Raw genomic sequence first — 22137 nt, forward strand, 5'->3', positions numbered from 1 at the left:
AGCAATATCACATGATAAAAAGATACGCATATTAGACCTTACACACACACACTTAAGTACAGTAAATTGCTGTGTTTTTGATTGGTTTTTGTGCAATCTTTGTCTCACGCATCTTTTTCACACATCTCTCACTGCAGTTCAGCTTCACAGCCAAAACTTATTCTTTCCTGCATTGCAAAACTGCTCTCTACCAGAAAAGTAGTAAAGAAGCCAATTCAGTGAACTTAAAGCATCGTCTTGATTAGAACAACAATTCTAGAGGGGGGCTATTTGTGAGCGCTGTCTTAGGTCGAACAGTAGACGTCTCTTGAGAGGACACAACAGATCTGTACACTGATGCTGGGTGGTTGCTGAGGCGGGTATAGTGGGGTAGAGATGAGATGAGAGGGATGCGATGAGAAGTGGGGGAGGAGGGTGGCATCCGCGTACAAACAAATACCTCTTTAGAATTCTACACAGCACTCCGCTGCAGCGTGTTTGGTTTCCAGGCAGCACTGCATTATTAATGCACACATCTACCCCATCCTCCCACCCCCAGAGCACAGAGCGTAGGGTGGGGACAGAGAAAAGGGGAGAGAACAAACTGGGGTGGGGTTAAAAGAAAGAGAGCAAAGTTATACATAAATGTTGCTAATTAGTACAGCCTATTTCCAGAGTCAGTTTAAGAATTTTTTGAGTATATATGCAATGTGTATTGCCCTGAATGTGCAACACATCAATGATTTTGCACATAAGGGTGGTCGTATTCTTCTTTTTTTCCCATTGTCAAATCCCATTAAAAACCAACAACAGCAATGCGCTTGTACCCCACACTTATGAAATCAATGAGTAGTTGAGTGGCTACCAATGTGAAGTATTTCTGCTGAATGGTTTGGTGCCCAAGTGTCCATTAACAGTGCAAGCATGTGGACGTAATCACAGTTCACAAGAAAATGTCATCCCATTGCTAACGTAAAAAGAAATAGCTACCCTACAAGGCACAATTTGGAGACAACAGGATCCATAGTGTTACAATTACCATCACCTGGCAAACTACACATTCAGGAAGTCAAAGGAGAAATACAATGAATAGTATAAAACTACCTTCAGACTGTGACAAAAATGATGGTGTAACTTTACTACATGTTTCATGCGAGATGGCCCAGGTCTGAATCTATATTAGACGGTACAACATAATTTTTAAGGCTGTCAGATTATGCGCCAAAAGCCAAAGTCACACATTGCTTCAATTGTTATGTTTCTGCGTTTTAACATGTTTTTCTTTCTCTAAACTTTATTCAGAAATTGCACACATGGCGATGTAATGGCAGTCGGTATACTCTGCTATCATTTCAAACTGGATTCGGATTTGTTGGTATGCAAAAAATTAGAAATTGGTCCCAAGTTTTGCCGCAGGTTGCCTTTGGTCACCAAACCTCAAAATTGTCCATCTGTGAATGTGACTCTCAGTGCAGGACCACTACTTAGGTTGATGACCGCACATTTCATTATGTTTCTCTCACGATTGTCACGATTCATCTCAGAGCTGCAAATTGCACAGGGTCCAGGGGCCTTTAAGCAGGTAAATCTAGAAGCATTGAAGTTGTAGAAGTTATCTAGAAGCACGTAGGTCTGATGTAAATAAAGGAGACAGATTATTGTTGTGAATGGTTTATATTTGAGAAAATTTTGGGAAGATGAAACATATTTCTCAAAATCGAATATATTGAAAATTTTAACTTGACACTGTAAAACAGGTTTTAATTTATATCAACCACATCAAGAAGATCAGGTGTTATGTCCATCTAAAGTCAGTCCCAACACCAGCATACAGGTGCACTACCACCAACAGCTGGACTGGTGTAGACAGTGGAAAAAACATGGCTCTAAATACTCTTTCGAAGCAGACAGAAAGTTCATGCAGGTTTAGCATTCCGTGTGTTCACAATTTTCTGACGTGGGACACACCATCTTGTATTACGTGGAAGTTCACCTAAGTGCCTTTGTGAGGGCATTGGGATAGATTCAAAAATGCAGGGGGAAATAGAGAGCTCAACCCTCCAGTGTTAACCATAAATGACTTATTTCAGCTAATCTAGAAGTTCCGTGCAAGTTAAAATGAAGTTGTACAACAGACTTTTAAATACTGGAGGGGTTTTTACATTATATCAATATTCTGTCAACACTAGAATCTTAAGATTATTAGACGAATTCATGAAAGCAGATAACTGTTTAAACTTCTGGCCAGATTGCCAAAGATGGAATTCTTACCATGATAAACAGTCTCTCTGTCTCCTTGTCTTTCTCTCTCTGTCTAATTAACAAGCCCAAGCATATCTGGAATACCAAGAACCTGGCAGTTAGTGAGCAAGAGACAAAGACATGGAGGGAAAGAGAGGCGAGAGAGATAGACGGAGAGATAAAGATTCCAATTTTCCCAGTCACTGACATCATAAGGAACACAGATTGACATCAAGCACACCTTGATGATGCAGCTGCCACTGGTAAAATGTTAAGAATTAACCTTTGGCAGCCCAGATGTGGGTATGTTTTTGAAGCTAGCACATTTCCCTCAGCTCTTTTAATTCTACATTTTCTGGGGACTTCATTTACTATTCAAGGTAATGGGGCTGGAGTAATGAATTTGTGCAGAGTCCAAACTACGTCCCCCTTGTGACCTCCTGTCTGTAAAAGAAATAGTCAGCAGAGCACGAGGCAGGAGGTCATTCTGGTATACACTGCTCTGCAGGGAGAGTTCAGGCAGATTCTCCTCTCCATCATCTCTAAATGAAACTCTACAACCTTTGTTTTTTGTCTCTCTAACAAGTTTCAGAATCAAGCTCAATTTGTTCTTATTTTTCTTGGCAATGAAATTGAGAGGCAATCCACCAGGGATGTCAATACCCATTATCTTTTGTCTTGTATTCCATATGAGCAAACAAAACAAAACAAAGCATAGCAGCGTCGAGCTCAGAGACTGACTGTTGTCTAGTGTCTCTGATGTGCTACTTGACCAATCAAGCTGTTAAGCCGGTACCATTTCCCTCCAGTGGAATTGAAAGCTGTGAGCAGAGGAGAGCAGCTGTGGTGAGTGGTTGTGTGACATCACCTTGTCAAAGCAATCAGCCTGGATTTGCTTAAGGGGAATTTAAAGGGGTGTTGATCCCCCACAACACTGACTTCCAAGTTCCCTATGGCCAAGAGAGACAAAAGGAGATGGTGAAATAAAGTCTCTATTCTCAGCGAGCTGTCCAACATTCAGATTTTTATTCAGTTCTTAACATTCACCTGAGTGTATTTCCTTATCATATACAGGATATTGGCTGTTTCAGGGAAATAACATTGTTCAAAGAAGGTGTAGCAAACCAATGAGGCTCTCATTGTACTCCCATATTGTAAAACAAAAACCAGATAGAAAATCAATGGATGTTTGTGGTCATGTGCATTAGATTAATAGTAGATAATAGATCATTGTGTTATGCATATTATACATGATAAAATAGTATACAATGTTAAAAATGTAATCCAGTGATACAAGTCAGTGCTCTGTTCGACTTGAGGGTAAAATTAATAGTTAGTCTTGTATCTAAGGACGTTTCACCATAAATTACTATTGTCTAAACTCTGCTCAGCTCAAGCAGGCAAATGACAGTCAGGACACTGCATGTGAATTTGGAGCTTGCTTATTACAATGGCCTGGAATCAACCTATATTTTAGAACTCAGATGACTCATTCAGAAACCATGGCTGAATACAAGCCAGGAACTGTGGCCCCGTGGAAACAGCTAAGAAACTCGACAGTATTTTCAGCTTATACAAAAACATGGTTCAGAACTTGATTGGTCCCGCCTTATATAACTGTCTCATCGTGTAGTTTTCTCTCTTTTTTTGAGCATCACGGTCCTTTTGAAATGTTATTTGTCATTTTGTATGTACTAAAACCTAATAATAATTAAGAGACTTTAAAAGTTTTGATGAATCTTTGTATTTAGCTTTCTTGCTCTGAGATTGTATAAGATTTTGTTGGGTATGGTCTCCTCATAAAATGACTCTACACTCTACCCTTCATTTACAGGTGTAAGAAACAGCCCAAGAGCATCCCTAATGTACTTGCCCTGATGAGGGCCTTCATAAATGAAATGCGTAGGCATTTTTTAAATTGTGATTTAAAAATAATAAAGGCTTTTTAAATTGATACCCTCTTGAGTGCCTTAGATTTCTTTAACTCAAAGTAGTTCAGGATTTTTTTGAGAATTTGTTCTTAAACTTTGTTTTATTCCTTCACTACGTGCGTCTGTCAATGTACTGTGCTTAAGAGTTTTCTTGTAATAAATGACAATCAGCTCTGCACTCAGCAACTCTGCACTGCAGTGGCTGCACAATCAGCTAATGGATAGAAGAGTTTCACCCAATAGTTTAACTACAGTGACACCAAGTCCTTATGATAGTGGACGAGAAGAGTAGCGGAATACACAAAGAAAGAACGATATAGAGAAAGAGAGAGTTGGTTAATAGATATGGAGTGGAACAGGGGAGAAACTGAAGTATAATTTATTTTAGAAACAGAATTACCAAGCTTTTTGAATTTTGCTTACCGTTTTTGAAAGGCAATCAAATGTTTTATATTTTGTATACAATGATAAGGACAGAGCATCAGTGGTCTTAATAGGCATTTTATTAAAAACCATGTATGTCAAACTGCAGCGGGTATACAGGACACCCATTATCTGATTTGACATTAAGGTCAGTTCTGGTGTGACACAGGGACCTGTGCTTGGTTCTATTCTTTTCTCAATTTACATGCTGCTCTGTAGTACATGAATCAATCGTTAAGAACTAAGTTCCCATGCCCATACAGATGATACTCGGCTTTACATCTCTATTAAGCCTGACGCATGTCACCATTTGATGAAGCTGGAAGATTTTTTTTTTCCTCATTTAAAATTCAGAGAAAACTGAAATGCCGGTTCCTGGTCCATAGAAAATACAATATTCCCTCTTAGCTTAGCTGGTTTCGCTCTTTCACAAAGCCCTAGCATTAAACTTCTCAGGGTTCTATATGATTATATTATATGGTTGTTTGGAAAATATATCACAATATTAAAAAGACTGCATATGTCCATTCATGAAATATTGCCAAGATTCATGGTTTACTTGAGCCAACTATTAGCAAATGATCACTTGTACAAAATACTGTTGCTAGGATATCATCCAATACTAGAAAATCTGATAATAATTACATTACATCCGCTCCCTGTACATACTAGACCTGACTTAGCTAGTTTTTACTTATAACATATTACACAGACCAGCAACATGCTACCACCTCTGGTCACTCTGCATAAATAAAACATCAGTAGGTGGCAGGGCTTTTGTTTGTCTATCCCCTTGTCAATAGAATCGTCTTCCTATCCAAATTCAGGCAGCGAGCTCAGTTGACACACACATAAAAGCTCAAAACACATCTACTCGCATCAACCTCACGATTATCCAGTTGATGTTCAGTTTTATGTGCACATGGTTACTTATATGTAGTGTATAATGTTTTATGAAATTTACCTCACTTTTAAAAGTTTTTGAATATTTTGCTCATGGTTTATTATTTGTGATACTGAGCTACAATAACCTTTGACTTGACATGGCATAAAACTGGAATAAGTTCACTTGTCGTGGAACAAAGCTCCTGAAGCGGAAACCACAAATACTGTAGATAATCAAGTAAAGACATTCACCTGCAAATTTGAAGATCACTGTAGTTTGGCATGTATACTTCAGTGTCACCATAACTACATCTTGGAGAAAAGAGATAGTCTGGGAGTTACTTATTTTATAGAAATGTTAGCTTGCAAATTGAGGTGGGATTCAGACCAATAAATTGATTCATAAGCAGACTGACACATACAGTTCTAAGTGAACTTCTCTGCAGTGACATTTAATGCTGCCTTTCCCATGTGGCTTGGAGAGAACAGGAATGATAAGGGCACTTTTAATTATTTCTGGTGCCGTTTTCCCCCCATCCATTGCTCTTCTTCTTCAAATAAAGTGATAACAATTCTCCCAATGGCAATCCTGTGTTTATAGTGAGGGAGAGCAACAATGTAATGAGCAAGATTTGTTTTATTGCTTTCTTCATGCTCTCCATCCTCCTTATTCTGTTATCTCACTGTGCTCGAGTTTTTTTGTGTGTCCTTCACCTTGGCAGGAACATTGCTGTAAACCTACTTCTTTGAAAAGTGTCTGGTACAATTTCAAGTCTTGTACAAACAGAGCAAATAATTCCAGGAACTGCTGTGCTGTTTGCTCCCCACTGCTCACTTTGTTATGGGTGTTTTTTAAAGGAGGTTTGGCAGTACCATTAATATTTTTTGCCTGACTGATTGAAGAAACAGCCTAGAGCGATGAACGTCACTCAGGGAATTGAAGTTTGGTCAGTCAGCAAGTTGGATATGGAGTTATGCGCAAAGGGGAAGTCAAAGACATGATCCCCATAGTCATTAGGAATGCTACTGAGCAGATGGATCCCCCATTTTTGTTATTTTTGTCTTTTATTGAAATCAAATAAAAGATAGAGAAACAAATAATTGAATGTTCTCGATACAGTATGTATGCTTTGAAAAGAGTTACCTGGATACCTATATTATCAGTAACAACAGTCTAATATCTGTATGACACCTTATTACTGACACTTTTTTCAAAATTTGCATTACATCCCAAAAGCAAACATGCAGGCAGCTAGTACTTATTCTTTTTGACCTGTTTGCTGCATTTGAAACACTTCCTCACAAAACACTGTTGTGTCAACGGGAAAATTGGGTTAGACGACAGGCACCAAACTCAAACTGAACAATGGCTTTTTGTCTCTTTAGGGACCCAATGTCAAAATGGTACAAAACTTGATATGGAGCTACACAGGGTTCTCTTAACGTCATGTGTTACTTAAGGTTTTCTTGCTTTCACAATGTCATAATAGTTGTGTAACAAGTCATTTAATTATCGTGATATACAATTAGCAATTAAAACAATTTCATGTGGATGACTGTTCCTTATTAGTCTACTGTTAGATCATTATAAAGGTATTGATGCTTGATTTATTTTTAATTAAATGTAATGTAAAGAGTTTAGAATCAATTGTACAAAATAAACCTTGATAAAACCTTGATTAAAAATTATACAGAGCTGTTTTAAATAATCTGAAACAATTACTGATCTTAATAAACTTAAATTACAAGTTCCAACAACCTACTTTATTATTGAGTGGAACTGACTCTGTGCCTTCATCTCAGTTGAGACACTATAAAATGCTATTTAGCATTGCAAGATCTCCACTGAAGCTCAGCAACCCCTTAAAACAGACTTGCACTTGGGAATTTTAAGATGAATATTTCTGTTTTTAAGTTAAGATACATGTATCCTGCAGCCTGCCTTTTGGCAGCCACCCAGTGATTGTGTCTGTCTGAGGGTGATTTGAGTGTAGCTAAAAGGCATTGTTTGGTACAATGGGGGATGAAAGAAGTGGCTTTTGCTGTATAAAGTGGAAGGAATGCAACTCAACTAATGTGTTAAAGCAATTGTTTACTTGTCCACTACATATCATCAATTAACATCAGATGTTTATTATATAATACTCGCATCTGTAAATATTGTGCTGTATTGTTTTTTTGTACAGTAGCTAAACAATGTCATTTACATGCCAATATAGGCCATTCATTTTGGTGATGCATTTAACACATCACTTTGGTGGTGTGCCTTCATTTGGAACGTTTAATTCTATAACAAAGATATGTTCTGTAGACCAAGCTTTGTATTGGGTGTGACGCAGAGGTCATAACAGCACAAAAAAGCAAAGGTCTATTTTTCCAGGTAATACAAGGTAGAGTGACAGAACACAAAACTGAGGAAAAGCCCTCTGTTGCAGTTATTTGAGTGTGTTTCATCATCACACAGGTCACTGTTTTTAGGTTAGCTTCAATGAGGGGTTGTCTCTGGGGGTGTGACCTGAACAGACTGTGCTCAGGGAGGCAGGAAATGTTAGTCATGCTGGCAGTCTGTATATAAACACCTTTACCCCCAAGTCATAGTGAGATGTCACCTCTTTGCCTTCAGAGCCACATGGACCAACAATTACATAGGAGAACATACGATTTATTCTCCATTTATCTCAGATATGAAACACTATACTGACTGAATGGTACTTTGTTTGTGAAACTTACTAAACGCACTAACGGGCAGAGATGCATATACATAAAAAGTGCAGTATTACTTTATACTTAATACTTTATTCAAGTATTGTAAGCAAATGAATATTTCGATGATGCAAGACTTTCAGTCATCTACTTTTCAGATGGGAATATCTTATGTGTTTATCAAATCATCTAATGGCTGTTGGCAGTAGTTACTTTGCATATGTGGTTTCTGGTTTTATATTTAAAATGTAAGATGAGCTCATTGCATTGCATCGCTGGTTTTCAAACATCTCCCTTTGGCCAATTGCAATAATAAAATACTGCATATTAGTCCAAAAATATCCACATTTTTGGAAGACACTGTCTTCGTCAAGAGAACTTTTAGTTTTGACACTTTGTATTTATTTCACTAGAAGAATTTAAATGCTCTCCCAAGTCTGATCTTCAGGGCATCTTGTCCTGAACATATAATATATATTCTCAATACATATTGAAACTCACTTATCCTCTGCTCAGTCCACTTCTTAATCAACCTCAGCCCCAAGATCAATAGCCTGCGAAGGACAATCCAATCAACCACTCATAATAACAGACCAATTAAAACATAATCCATTTATCCATCACCTTTAATACGCATATTTAATTTTCAATGTGATTATCCTGCATCCCGACTATCCATAATGAGAATGCCTCTTTCAAGGGCAGCCGACAGTTAAAACCAGAATCCCCAAATAAGGGATTCACCTTTCCTCCTCATTATGAACTCAGCAGCATAGTGTTGACCTGTGACAGAGCTGGCCTCATTGAGATGCTAAGCGTTCTCTCCAGGGATTGAGTCTGTCGACCATGTTAGGGCAATGAGGGAGTGCCCGTCAAACACTGCTATCTGAGCTTTGATGTACTACTAAGTGCGCATATCCTTAATGGTCCTTGGCTTTGGTGTGTTAAGAAAAAAATAAATGTTACTGCAGTCACTGGGCAAAACGAGAAAAAAGGATGATCTTCTACCCTATAGAATAAGCAGAAACCTCAACCTTTTCAAATGCTTTAAGTGAACTGTTAAAGATCACCTTGAAGACATTCAAATGCAGATTGATGATGGACCATTATTGATGGTTCTGCAAAATTGACAGTAGTGGAGATAAATATGGTCTACAGCCTGCCAAATGCTATCATAATCACTTGGCCCCACACCTGTCAGTTAACTGTATGAATTTATGCTGCTTAGACTGGCATTACAAAACAATTTACATCTTATGAGATCAACAAATTCAGGAGTAATTTTAATATAATGTAAGAAGCATCAACCTCTTTTGACCTATAGCACAGCAATTTGATAACCTAAAAGTTTGAAAAATGACTCAATGTAGGATTGAGTCATGAATCCTACATCTGTATATTATCTAAGATTACATATGTATTGCACAGATTGATTAAGAGTAAATAGTAAAGAAATAAACAGATGAATTTTTTTTTTTAAATGCAAAGAAAGAAAATATTTAAAGCCATCTTCTCAAAGATTTTCAGACATTCTGTGGATCTGATCTTGAATATTATCAGAGGAAGAAGTATATTGTATATCATAAATGTATTAAAGTGGCCTTTTTCAACTGATGTGCTGCCAGAGAACACTTGAGTTTTAAGTATTATTTAGATTAACATCTTTAAGATCAGCTTGACAAGGTGTTGCCAAAAATTAAGCCGTTCGACTTAAGTTGTACTCAAACTGTAAAAGCTACTTGAGGTTAACAGTCTCAGCCTCCAACATCTTTCACTCTGACACACACATATATACACACACACACAGTTATGCAGAAGGGGTTCTTTCCAAATCCAACATCTCACTGCACTCTGGCATCAAAGCCCTTTGTACGAGAGCCGACACCTGGTCCCTCTCTCCTTGCCAAAGAGGCCTAGTGAGTGGGCTCAGATGCCTGGAAGAGTTGGGAGAATTTACACCACCCACCTCCTGCTCAACACACAATCATACACAGGCTACTGGAAGTCCAGGAAAGGACAGACCTTTTTTGCCCCAAGTTGCCCCCATAAATCCTACCCTATATCCCAACAGGCACAGGCACAGGCACACACAGGCACGGACACACACACACACACACACACACACACACACACACACACACACACACACACACACACACACACACACACACACACACACACACACACACACACACACACACACACACACACACACACACAAAGATGCACACTTTACTCTACAAATTGCAGCTGATTCATGAATGTTGAAGCAAGTGCCAGACAGAACACTATACTGCTGTGATAGCATGGTGTATCTAATGGTGCTAAATGAACATTATAGAGGGCAAAGAGAGAGAATAATCAGTTTTGGATATAAACTAGTTTTCTGACACTCAAGGGGTTTTGGCTGAAATGTTCAACCATTTTCGGCCTTGATGCACAAAGCAATACTCTACAGTACACCCAGGTGTTGATCTTAACCTTAGGCTGTGCATTTAATGCAGCAAATTATTCCCACTGTTTGATTTTCTTGTCATGTATACAATAAACTTGCGACATTATCTAGCTTCACTGTTTTTTAAAGACAGGAGCTAGTCCGAACATCTTGTAATAGTGGAAGGCTTGATGTACTGTACAGTAATCAAATGCATTTCAGAATACCTTACCTTCACCACTCTCTTTGATGCTGTATGGGAGGGATGCAGCATTAAACGCTGCCCAAGAAATCCTTTCAAGTCTGAACCGCTCCCACACCCACAACTTTTGAGATGAATTTGCAGATTTGGAATTTTTTCCATTGTATTTATTGGCTTGAATGGTGACATATTAAGGCACTTATTTTGGTAAATAAATTTGACCAAAAAAAAAAAAAATACCAGCAATAATCTAGAAAAACCTTGTTCACCCTACCCTCTAGATCAGTATTCCATTACATAACACATATTGGCACAAAGTACATATAGGTCATGGCCACGCCCAAGGGCCCAAAGGGTCAAAGTGCCTCTTCTCCTGAGCCACTGTTTGACATGACTGTTCTTGTTTTAAAGTCAAACAAACCACCAGAATGACATGCAAAACAAACACAAATTTGACTAAAAACAACCAAAAATATAAGCTAAATGAGCACAAATAGATGAAAAACAATTGCAAACAGAACAGGTCTTTGAAACCCAAAAAGAGATATAGAGATGCAGAAAAAACCCCAAAAGATGCAAAGCAACCACAAAAAGTCAGAACCGACTAGAAAGAGACTCAAGATATTCACAGAGATGCAAAACAACCACAAGGAGATTGAAAACACATCAGTGTTGTCTTTTTGTGTTTCTGTCAGTTTCTTCCTTCTACGTAGGAAGAGTGGTGGGCTTTACAAGTCTGTGCCCAGGGGCCAATTGTCTCATAATTCCACCATGTTCATTGCTACAGATATATAGTTTCTTAGCTACAGTGCACATAGGCGTGGAGGATAAGCATGCACATTCTATATGATTATATACTTAGAGAGCCATATGCTCATATAAGTCTCACGTCATGACTGTCTACGATTGGCTAGCTGATGGGTAACTGCTAAATTGCATCCCTGGAGCTGCTGCTTCTGTAGTTGATGAATAGGCACCCTATTTTCATTATATGCCAACCTGCCTCCTCTTCACCATACATAACTCCATTTTACAGTTCTCCGCTGTCTTTGGGATTTTTATGTCAGAGATGTTATGTTCTCCTCCAGACAATGCTATATAACAGTGAGGTGAGTGTGTGCAGCATGTGTCAGACGAGGTGGCTGAGCTCCATCTTTGATTTTATTTTGACATATTGGATCAAAACTAACAGTGCTGTGAATTGTCTATAAAATGATATCAAAACAATTGTTTTTGACATGTTATAAACTAATGGCAGTAAAACATCACTTTTTTTTTTATTTATTTATTTATCAGATAGGAGTTTTATGAACCTGTTGTCTCTTTTGTGATCCACAGAACTTCAGGTGACATTTTCCCTTAGGGGCCAAGAAGGCTGCCATTGTAAAACCCACAAGAGTCTCTATTTGGCTAATGGTTGCACGAACTGGAATCAATTGGATTTTTGCTGTGGTTGTGGGCCACCTCTGGGGTTAGCTCGCCTACAGGCATGCCTTTGCCTCCTCAGCTGTAAGGTTGGGCACTGGGCCCTCCATGAAGCAGAATACTGGAGCACAATTTTAATCTCTCCTCTCTGCCGAGTCCCAGCTGTGGCCCTGCAGCCCCACTGGGCCCTTTAATGTGGAGGGGAGCAGCATGGACCTCTGCTAGCACTATAGCCATGGAAACACAGCCACAGTTACATATCGTTTGAAAATTATGTTTGCTTCCTTAAATGAATACCAGTTCATTGTCTAGGATAACTTTCTGTAGAACTTCATGGACATGGCTTGGTCAAGACAAAACCAAACACGTTTGTTGTTTCTCAGTTTTAAAAAAAAATAAATTAAGGGTAATAAATATTTAGACAACATTTAAAAAAACCTTTAAAATTCATTCGGTTCATATTCAATAGTTTTGTAGTTTTTTTATAGAGCCTGACTGTTACACTGGCAGGGCAACTTTATGGGCCAATAGTGGCTTTTCACAAATGTATCAGTATCGGCGTATATTTTGTCCGATAAGAAAAAAAAGAATTCCACCGAACCTGATGCGGAAAAAGATGCTTGGGATGGAATAGAAATTGTTATATTTCTGGGGTAAAGTCATTTATAATTATTAGATTAAGTTAACTGTTTCAGTGTACGATAAAATATCCTATCCCATGTGTCAAAGGTGTCAGAACCACATTTAAGGGATCATTACAGTAAATAAACAGTATATCAATAGAGAATATCAGCCGATATGCCGATATTGGCCAATAACAGTATCGACCCAAAAAATATATCAATCAGGCTCTTGTAGTGGCCTTCAGTCTGACACACATTCAGGTTGTTTTTTTAATTCATACATTCGGTCCTTTGGAACACACATTTTAAATCGTTACAACTTATTTCTACTTTAAACTGTTTAACCTACAAAACCACAGAGATAAAGAAAAGTTTGTTCAGACCAAAAACACAAAAGGATTAAAAAAGAAAATTCACACAAGACTAGCGTAAAACCATAGTACATGGCTGGATGGTTTATTAAATGGTAGAGTGCTTTTAATTTGAAACAAGTGCCTTTAATATTAAAACTAAGCCACATTGTATTCGGTGCAACTTCATCACTCACTCAGTCCGTCACTGAGAGACATTCGGGTTTTGAGGGCTGGCCCCATCGGTCCAAACAAAAAGAGCACACATAAATAAATTCAAGATGACAAGGCTTGACAGCTGACTTCCACAGCTGAAATTAAATAATGATTGGATCTTCCATTGATCATTATGTTTGTACTCTGTTTGTCCTCTCACAGGGAGGTCAGAGCTGAGAGTCAGGTACGTGGAACTGGCTGGGATTCTGCATTTTTGCACACAGGCCCTTCAGTAAGACGGATGCTTGCCAACATAAGGGCTTGAACCCTTGTCCTCTGCTTGAATAATTGTCTCCCTATTCACAATACCACTTTCCTCCTCCAAATAAAAGCACACAGCACGCAGTAAATAAAGGGAGAAAAAAAAGTTGAAATAACAAATGCTTCAGCTGGTATTTTATGGTTCAGATATTTGCAATATAGATCAACCTCCCATCTTCAGAATGAAAATACATACAGACCAAATAAATTCAAATCTTGCACTTGACAAACATTCTTCATAAAACTAATACATACAATATGGAGCTCACTATGCAAAAATGAAAACGGAATCGAATGAATTTATATATATGGAGCCTGAGGAAAGTTTCTCATTGTTATATTTAGTAATCCAAAAGGTCTCTGAGCTACAGCATAGCATGGTCTGAGGCTTGGTTGCTAATCGTAAATTCACAGAAATCTATTTAGAGAAAAGGCAAATATCAAAAAGTCCTGCACTGGCTTCTCTATTTTCTCATTAGGCAGATAGATGGAAGATAGCTAGCACTGGAAGAGGTGGAGGCAGGAACAGATTAGTCTCCCTTCACAAACAACCACATATCCTTGACTTTTAATTAAAAATGCCATCGCAATTAGACATGGTAGTGTAAAGAACTGCCGAAATAAAAAAAGAGTTCAGGCATGCTATAAAGGCAATCCGGCGCAGTTCCAAGAGAATAAAGCTTTTCACTTTTCTCATTGTGAATGTGGTTTTTTTTTATTATTATTTTTAAAACGGAAACTTAAATCGGCTTATAGGTTTTTCGCAAAAGCACTGCAGCAGGAGCAAAATAGGAGGCAGAGAGGAGAAAATAGAACTCAAAGTCATCACAGTGGTTACAAAGGACGTGGAAGATTGAGGTCAGAGGAGGAGGAAAACTATTCTGTCGGCACAATAAATGAGAACAATTAATCAACAGTTAATGTGAATCACACCATTTATCCATCTAAACAATCTGGTTTCACCAAGTCACATTATTGAAGTAATGAATCTGTGTAACACTGACATTTGAAATGCTTTAGAGAAGGACAACAGCCAGTAGCAACTGACATATAGGCATCTGCTTAACATGAGTAACGGCAGTGCTCTTTTCTGCATCTGAGTCATGCAAGCCCTGATCCTGGAAATAGCAATAACATGTATTGTGAAAACAGGAATTGGGTCTACTCGTATGGCCTAGTTGCACTGCCATATTTAACAGTACTGTGAATAAAAAAATTGTTTTAAAAAACATTCATTCCCACCGATTGCCTCGAGTGTGAGTGATTCATAGTAAAAGTTTGCAGAGCTGGTGGTCTTACAGTATGTATACTGAAAAAGAAAAAGTCCTTTCAAGAGGAAAAGTAACTCTAGTCCTGTGTTCCAAATGACATACAGTTCATATAGTATACTAACAAATACTGCTCTTACACTTTCTTCACCAAAATCTTCACGCTGGTGGCCCCGCCCCTTTCCTCTGTGGAGCCAAGATGGCAACCATTTAGGGTGGAAAGTGTCCAGCATTTCACACTTCTTTTTGGGGTGTTTTGAGTGCATCATCCTGGTACTTGCAGTGCACTGCATGTTGCTGTACTTGACAGTGTGAACACACTAATGCACTCAAAATTGTGAGTGTTAGTGCACAAGTACACTATTTGGAACACAGCACAAGTACATCAACTTTAGCATGTGGCTGCTTCACCACAAACAACCTCATAGTGCGAGTTTTGTCAGTTCTTCCAAACTTTTACAAAAGTTGTTTCACCAAATCTTATTCTTAAAATGTTCCCTTTTACCACCTTTCTATTTTATTCCATTAAGCCCTTCCTTGTACTACTCTCTGTTAATGTGTTTTACCTGCATGTGAACAAATGGGAATGCATTCCCACTCTTATCCGGGTTTTTCCGCTTTTTGCAATAGAATAACAAATCGGTCTTGGTGATTTAGTATTCCTCTGGGTAATTGGTTTTCTGGAGTGGTGACCATGTGGAGATGAAAAACAATCAGCAAAGCTCTTAACAGATGCTGTAATTACCTGAGCAGACTCGCACAAGAGCGTGAGCACACAAGTAGTAGCTGCACCCTCTGTGATCTACCACTTACTGAAAAGGAAGGGCACATTCCACTTGACATCTTGACGAGCAATGTAACGCACCATCTAACCACACTGCTGAGCCATAGCAGACACAAGGAGTTGGTACAATGAACTGCAAAGCCTGTCAAACATGATTAAATCCAATATAACCAAAGAGTACGTTGTAAATTGTATATGTCGGTCAGTTGTTTCACCATTTCCAGACTGAAATATCGATGACGACTATTGAAAGGAAAGCAATGAAATGTTGTACACATTCATAGTCGTCTACAGACTTTGGTGATACCCTGGTGTTTTCTCAAATGTCACCAGCAGGTCAAATAATGCCTCGGGATGACTTGTAATTATGTTGGTCATCTCATAGTTTTTCCACAATCACCTGGTCAAAATTATGACCACTGACATTAGTTTTCAATTTTACCGTCATTTTGGGCGCTGGAGTTCATAGTGAATGCTGCAGAGTTAACAACAGTACAAGGCTGGGCAATATATTACATGGGTATTGCGATATGAGACAAAATTCAGACTGTTCCAGCTTTTCTAATATTTAGCTTTTCAGACTTAGTCATTATATCCATATCACTGCCGATTATTTATTATAAACCATGTGTAAATATTATATATATAAAGTACTGATAGTCATCCCTAAAATATCACTGCAGATATTGAGGTATATGGTCAAAAACATTGATCTTTTATTTTGTTCATATTGCCTAGCTGTACAACAATGCACTTGAGTATACTTAAGCTTTTCTTATTTTTTTGTCTGAATAGAAACATCTCTGAATTATAATCCAGCAGTGTTCAACAGCTCCACATTACAACCTCGAATGGCCATAAAGTTGAATTAATACCTTTTTTAAAACACCAAAACAGAACATTATAGCCTTCATGAGGATTGGATCGTTGCAGGACTGCTGTATTGGACTACTCTAGTTTTTTATTAAGGTGCATCTAATAACTTGGCGAGTTTATAAGCTTCACATATGTTTTTAGTCCAATGCTCTTGTAGAATTTATCATGACATACCTTTGTGCGCATTTCCATCTCCATAACATTGAATGATGCGTATTCGTAGATATCTATACAGTATGTGTGAAACATTATGTCCTCTGTTTTTTCTGACAAATAAAAACTCTGAAAATCAATGTTCACTTAAGTGCAAAAAAGTGGGCCAAGCGGAGGTCTGGCTTGTGTATACTTTAAGCTAATTACTGTCAACTAGTGTGTGATGTTATGATGTTCTGAACACAACGGTATTGATGTTTGGACAACAGCAATCTGTTATAATGACCTAAATAAGTACTAATAATAGACAGGTTTGAACATGTTCCACCCCTTGTTTTCAAACTGCTGAGGAAAACGTTCTCTTGCTGTTCAGCTTGATCTGCCCATGGGGATTCATCATTTTGTACAGCAATGTAGATGATTAAAGGCTCAATCGCTTAAAGGGTGTTGAGGAGAGAAAGGGAGAACATTAGCGGTAGATGTTAATGCTTGAAGGATGTGAGGTTAATGTGGTGCCATGCTGAGGGAACTTGTTCCTTCCCTTCAGCCGACTCCACACTCCTGAAATCCTCAACTCAAAATGACCTCTGCTTTTAGTCGCTCACACATTATCATGGCTACCTGATGGCAGTTGTACCTCAACTACTGTAGGCTATATACTCCACCCACTCCACAGGTGACTAAGTATAACTATAATGCAAGCAGGGGGTTGGTTGTCAAGAGCTACAGAGGACTAAGTGTTGTTTTTCCTCTAATAATGACAATATCAGTGTAATGAGTGTGACAGGAGAAAGGGGACTTTTGTACCCTCTGAGCTTTATAATGACTGCAATAAGCACTAAGGAAACACAAAAAAAGAACACATTGAAGAGATAAATGACATTTCCTGTGTGTAATTTGTTATGGTTGTTGTAAACAATGTCTCCCCTGCTCAGGCAGAGCTTATCTCTAAAGACTGTGGTCGTGGGATAATAAATACCTTTAACTATAAGACACCAAAGGCCCTTTAACAGCGAAGATTATTGACATATATCAAAAAGAGATGGTTTTTACTACACTCAAAATGGCAGAGGATTTTATCCACTCAAGAGGGAGGACTCAAGAGCACTCAAGATTACTCAATAGGACTCAAGGGGGTTAAAAAGAAGAAGGTGGACCTAATTTAGAGGTACAGCATATTGAGAACCTGGGTGTAGTAATTTTGATCATAATTAAATTCAGCTACGCGGAGAAACACCACACTGTCTGGCACAAGGAGGCCATTTTGGCACAGAACTTGGGCTTCAGCCCGACTGAGATGGAACAAAGCTTCTCTCGGACGACCCGCAGTTTATGGCTTTATCCATCCAGCCAGTTTCAAAGTAATGTTGGGTGACTCAGTCCCACTTTAATGACAGTGTTCTCTTTGTTCTGTCTTAACTGTCACCCCCTGCTCTTCTCAAACATCTGATAACCAGAGGTCAGTTCAACAAGCAGAGTTTCAGTGTTTAGTATTTTTTTCATTTAATCCTCACTGAAGAAACTGGCTTCTCTATAAATCTACTGAAATCCTCTTATTTTGCTATGGATTATATAATCCTAAAAACAGATTTATTGTAGCAGATGGTGGTAAATAAACTTTTGAAAACTTGATATTACAGAGTAACGTTTCTATTCCTTTTAAGCAATTGAACATGCATGTCTTTGCTGGCAACAGCCTCTTGTGTTAATTTTGTGAGAGTTCAAATTGTTACCTTCTGGCTTTGATTAATTTTAACACATCATTTTAAGCCCTAAAAATACTAAAATGTATGCCTTTTACAAGACCACATACTGCAAATTTCTCTGCTACACATGAAGTGTGATCACACAGCACTTATATAAAGTTATTAATACAGAGAACATTTGTAAATAGCACATATACTCTACCTCACAGAGTAGACATTAACCATAAACTAAAAGTCCAGTGTTTTTTGTTTTTTTTATGTCACAGTAAAACAAAAAAAAAGCACGTGGATAAAAGTGGATACTCTGCATGTCCACTGTTGCTGCAAACACCCTAAAGCCACTAGCTGCTGTTTACCAAAGTGCTTTTATGATCCATTACACAGGACTGTTATTGCACACACCACTGTGAAGATACTGCACATACTGTAGTGAAGTGCAAACAAATATCAGCTATCCAGCTAGTTCAGCTGGAAGAGATTGTCAGAACTTGATGTGCTTGTGTTGCACACCCTTTAATCACAGGCACATCATGGTGACAGAGCCTGGTGTAGTTTAATAAAGCCCTAGGAACAAAGACATTCGCCTCTAAACTCTCTATCTAACGTAGCACCAGCAAGCAGGGATTAGGAGAACTGGTTAATACCATCTCATTGAAGAGGGACCCCTCAACAGCTTGTAGAGTTGCATGCCATCATGTTCTCACTTCACTATATGCTGACAGGCCAACCATCAAAACCAAAGTCTTTTCTTTGGGGGCTTTTTCAATTATTCACTCTTTCCTTAGAGTGTCAGTGCTGTCTATCTGCTGACACCACCTCTGCTTTTTTTTTTTCTTTTTTTTTTTTAACTTTCTTTGGCATTCTCAGTCTCATCTCCTTCTGTCTCTGGCCAAGATGGGCAGGTACCACACTCACAGTGAAGCTCAAACTCAAAGAAATAAAGTAAAAGTGGAGGCTAAAAGAGCGGTATATCAGGGTCACAGAAAAAAGGCCCTTAAACAGATCTTATCATAGCAGAAAGCCCAAATGAGACACCTAACCAAAAGGGAGTAATTATCATGCGAGTGAGGCTAATCTAAAGCTATCAAATAAAAACAAACTTCACTGTGACTTTAAGGAAATTAAATTATTCAAATGAGATATAAATGCAAATGTGTGGTCTTTTGTGAGGGGAGTCAGTAGCAAGCGCCCTTCATAATTTTCTATAATGGATGTCGATGTCCTTGTGGACACGTGCCATTTTTAAGGCCAGTAAAACCATGGGGAGTGGTCTCGCCCCTAATCAATGACAAATGTGTATAATTGTTTTTATAAATGCTCTCAAAGAAAAATCATGTCTTTATTAAATGAAAATCTAATAACAATATATGCAAATAAGAGTACTAGATCCGTGATATTTATATTTTCACTGGCATGCATCTGTTAATTTGTCAATTTCAGGAAGTGTTTGTGGTATATTAATAAAACTTTTTTTTTCCAATCGAGCAACTGTCATGTAAAATACGAGTGAAACTCTATTGAACAATTACATTCTGATTAAATTCTAGTTCCAAATTCAATAAACAGAAAGAGAGCACTATATATTGGCTCCTACTACGGTCCAGTGTCACAAACTACTCACTCCAGTCCTTTCCCATTGAGCTCCAAATGAAAAATAATTCACAGCTAAGCTAACTAGTTTTGATGAGGGTCCTAGTCGAACTAAAAAACTGAGAAAGTTGTGTCTGTGTATTTGGCTTTTGAATTACTTACTCTTAAAAGTTACTTATCCAAGTTTATTGCATAAACTGAAATTATCTTACAGTTGTGTGAAAATTATCAAATTAAAGGGTAATAGTGTACAACCAAAACAGAAGTTAGCGTGTGTGTGCTATAGCAAAGGGAGTTTTCCTGTAGGGGATCACATTTTCTTTTGCAACCAAGCAGCAACTTCTTGGGCTGAAAAATTAAGCCAAAGCGGAAGTGCGAAAACTGCAGTTCCTCTCGTGGCCACTCGAGGCTGGCTCCAAAATCAATCCCCATTGACCGCCCATGTTATAATGTACAACTTTACTGAATAAGTACATGTTTACAGCCTGGTAAAGAAAACAGTTTTGGCCTCTACAGATAATTTTTCTGTTCATGATAACTGTACAGGGGTTAAATTTTCATATAACTCACCTGTTTAAATTGTTAAGGTTTAAAGGTACACTTAATTGGCTAGTTGCCAGCAGGTTTCAGCAACCAGGCTTTATTAGACCCACCTCAGCTCCACCTGTGCACCACCTCTTTGCCTATTTTTAGATTATTCAGGCGGCCGAGTAAGGCGATGGTCAGAGCCATCCAGAACTGAGCTTCAGGTAACTTACAGGTAATGTCACAGAGGCTACAGAGGTTCATTCTTTATATAGAATCTATGGTTGCAACAGTTAAGTTGGGGAAAGCAATCAATAACCAAAATGGCATGCAGGCACAGGTCTTCTGAAACAAAACCAACTGTGGACCGACTTTTTTTTCCCTACAAAACTGATTTTCGGCAGGCGTGAAATGATTCAGAGTGCATTTTTCTACCCTGAACTTTTTGAATGTGGGAATGGACAACAATGAAATAGTCTGTTCTCAGCGCATGTGCACTGGAGGCTTCAAATTTCCACATCCAACTTGTGTGAACTGCAGAGTTTTAAAGGTGAATACAGAGAAACTTTTCCCTTCAGCAGATGAATGTGAAAACAAACTCTGCACATACATCATTCTGCACAGTGAAGTCAGAAATATCCAAGTAAAGTTACAATATAAAAAACACATTTATGACGGTAGTGACTTAGAAAAACAAAAGCATTTAGTTAATATAACATGTCAAACTAAAAAACAACAGATGCTGTAAAGAAAAAATAAACTAATTGATTCCACTTCAAAAGTAAGCTGGGTGTTCTGTTAGGTCAATGATTTTGCAACTTGACCTCTGCCAACCGCTGATGAATGTGTTAGAAACAACAACAACAACTTAAAAACTTAAAATAATGCACACACATGACAAGGTGTGTCTTTTTCTGTTTTATCCCGTGTCATTTTATTACATTATTTTGTGTTTTTATTTGTGTATTTGATGGGTGACAGCTTGGGAGCCATCAAGAGAGGCCGTATGTTTTCACTGCAGATAGGCAGGCTGCTGAGTTTTAATGCCTAGCAAAGAAACAGAGGACACAAATAGGTTACGTTATTCCTGATCAGGCCTTTACTGCTCACACTGGCAGGACTGGGCAGATCTGTACCAAGTTAATTAAAAAAAACTGCCCTCAACAATATACTGTAACTAAAAACAGCCATGTTCAGTACTGTGACTAACGACTTGTAGTCACTTGTAATGAGTTCCTAAAGAAAATTGAAGGTATAATGGTTAGCTCTACAAAGTAAAGGTAGAGTTAATCAATATTCAAATGTTCTTTTAATTGAGCTCAAATGATACTGGTGATTTGAGGCCAATGCCCAGAGTATGAATAAGCAAAACATGGAACATATCAGGGCAATTTAAACAAGACTTATATATTGGTGTACTTGGACACAGCCATGCTTTGAGCTCAAAGTTAAGTCAGTGTGATGATGTTAAGTCTCAGTGTACTAACCAACCAACACTACAAACAGCAGCAGCTGACGAGAATATCTTAAATTATTAAGGGGGGAATTAACTTGTCTGTGTT

This window comes from Brachyistius frenatus, unplaced genomic scaffold (assembly GCF_029030835.1).
Source record: "Brachyistius frenatus isolate BFR_SWC_R1_liver_20210118 unplaced genomic scaffold, ASM2903083v1 Contig_39, whole genome shotgun sequence".
Classification (NCBI taxonomy): domain Eukaryota; kingdom Metazoa; phylum Chordata; class Actinopteri; family Embiotocidae; genus Brachyistius; species Brachyistius frenatus.